A 2,816-nucleotide genomic window follows, 5' to 3' on the forward strand; every position below is an offset into this window, starting at 1 on the left:
ATATATAGAAGTATACGCAAGTGCACCACAACCAATGAACACAATCTACTAGCTCAAATTGGTTGCTACTATCACTCATCATTTAGAGAGGCACACCTGTAAATGCAGCTTATTAATAAATGCTACAACATATTACATAATCAAAGCAAAAAGGGAACAACAAACATCATATAGTCTGTACTAAAGAAATACACTTGAGGGTGTTACAAATGATACAGCATATCAAATCTAATCAAGTATATTTCTACACAAAATCCTCCTCCTTTCTATATATGTAGAAAATTATCAATGTCATTTAAACATCAAAACTGTATAATGTTTATTTAGGATTCCCAAAGGAAAATTGCACACTCTCATAAGTCAAATCAGCCACCAAGAAGCACCACCTAACGCCCAAAGAATCCCGGTCATCTGGCTAAGTGGTCATTGACACGGTAATATTTTGTGGCTTTCCTTCCTGTTCATGAACTTGTATTGGGCAACCAAAAATAGTTCTTATAAATCCAGTCAACTACCAAGTGGCTTCAGATGGCCATAAGTAACTCCTAAAGGTCAGATCACCCAATCGATAGGCCATTTACTCATTCCTGTATGGCTTATCTTCCCATCCACAAATCTTTCATGGCCAAAAATAGATAACCAAAAACAAAAAGAAAATAGAAGAAAGGAAAAAAAAGGAAAAGAGACAGGGGAAGAAGAAGAAGAAGAAGAACATTTCTGAAGCCAAAATTCAAATATTCCAAATCTCAAAAATCCATCTGCACCATATGTAATCTTCACACTAATCGAATCAGACTCATGGCATTCTAGTGGGTAACTATAGATATCAACACTAAACCTGCTTTTTTACCTCTCAAAGCATTGCATATGACAAATGTTTTTGAATGGCTGTTTCAGCGGCTGTACTGAAGTTTGTGCTGAGTTTGAACTCCCTTTTATGCACCCAATTTTGGGCATATTAATTAGTGGGCAGATGTTGCATTAACCACACTTATACATACCCACTAATATTTGCTAATATTTGTTTTTTGGACCCAACATAATGGCTTGATGCCAAGAGGTCTCCCAAGATTATTTTTGCTAACCCTGTGTCAATTTGTAACACTTTGTAAGTATTTGGTTACAGTTTGTAGTTAATACAAACCTACCCTAGGGTTTATTCCCATATGTACACATTTTACCTGTGGACTTAAGTAGTTCATGTCTTATGAAGACATGATGTGATGGATGTGAACGGCTCTGGACATACCATTCTCAGTATACGAACCAGGATATTCTCTTGCATAGGAATGTCCTTTCAGGTCTTTGGCCAGTTCCCAAAATGATCATTAATCAGAACAGTTCCTCTGAACCCTCTGAATCTTTCCCACTGGGATTCTGTTCTTAAGGCACCAGGATTGCTCATTAGAGTAGTGTAGTAGTGAACCCTATCTTCACTCAGATACACACCCAGAAAGTAAAGGCCTTTAGAAGAAATAGATGATATAAGTTTAAAGTTAAAGAAATGTCATGGGAAAACATTTTTTTTTTTTTTCAAAATGCATCAGTTTCTCAGTAGAAGCTTCTCCAGCAGAATCCTGCATTGAAATCCAAAAACACAAACAGATTTTTTTATATTTAATTTTGAAATGGTGCTAGCCATGTTCTTAATTTCCCAGGCTGCCACAGCCACTGTCACTTGTGATCTGTTAAACTTCAGTCCCTCTTTACTGCTGCACTGCAAATTGGAGTGATATCACTCCCCCTCCCTTTTCACGGAAGAAGCCAATCAACTAAACAGTGAGAAGGTAGCAAGATAGCAGCTCACAGACACCTGTGTTAGATATTTTTCTTTTTTAATATTTCCATTAATGATCAATGTATGAGAAATTAGATATGAATATACAATGGTTATCTTCTTCACCTATGTGCATTGTTCTAATTAGTCTCTTTAAGTCAGGAAATGATTGCCCTAAGGGGCAATACTGACATCTTCAGTCATATGCTCTGTTGCAACTATTGCACTGCCCTTATGATATGATTAATCCTATGCTTGCGCAGTGGCAGTATCATAGCCAATGAGGTCCAACCGAGGCGTGATTATTGCTTTGAGCTCAAGCGGAAGCTTGATAAAAGTGAAGGAGCTGTGTTCCCATAAGCTGCTGGCTTATTTTTTGTCAGGGGCTTTGCACATGCTCCTTCTGCCTAATCATGCTTCACTTCCTTCCTTCACTTCCCCAGCCATTAGGTGGACGGGAGGTATTTTTCTTTTTTACTTTCCAGCCCCCAGCTGGAGCCTTACCAAGGCAATCAATGGCATTGTGCCCGCATACTTCAGCACCCTTTTTGTGTTTGATTTGTGCACCCTGGGCTCGACCCTAGGCCAAGACTTGGTGGTTTTCACCCTAGCTTCGGCGAAGGTGGATCTGCCCACACATGCTGTTCATTGGCATCATGCCTTCGGGTAGGACTCACAGGCAATGATTCAAACATCCTATGCTTACCATTATGTAATTTAGTGCTTCCCTAAAAGGATGCAGGGTTGACCAGCAGCTGCATTATCTTATTCTAAATCATGTGGATGCTGGAGTATTTTAAATATTTAGATAATTTTCCTAATTATATATGATATAAGAGAGTAGTCTATCTACTCAAGTGTAAAGGAGTCAATGTTATGAATGCTTTGTGATAAAGTACTGTACATTAAATGTCAGCCAAAACCAGGACAGGTTTGCTGCTTGGGGAGAGGAAAGAGGGAGACACAATTAAATGAAAGTAACAATCACAAAACACTTTTAAACCCACTTTGCAAAAATAAACAAAATATTTTTTCTAGT

General features: G+C 38.2%; 1 pseudogene; it reads left to right on the forward strand.

The window, feature by feature from the left end:
* The first annotated feature begins 2,028 nt into the window (after positions 1–2,028).
* Positions 2,029–2,177, forward strand: LOC116407390 (annotated as a pseudogene).
* The last annotated feature ends 639 nt before the right edge of the window (positions 2,178–2,816 follow it).

Source organism: Xenopus tropicalis, chromosome 8, assembly GCF_000004195.4.
Source record: "Xenopus tropicalis strain Nigerian chromosome 8, UCB_Xtro_10.0, whole genome shotgun sequence".
In the NCBI taxonomy this organism is placed as follows: domain Eukaryota; kingdom Metazoa; phylum Chordata; class Amphibia; order Anura; family Pipidae; genus Xenopus; species Xenopus tropicalis.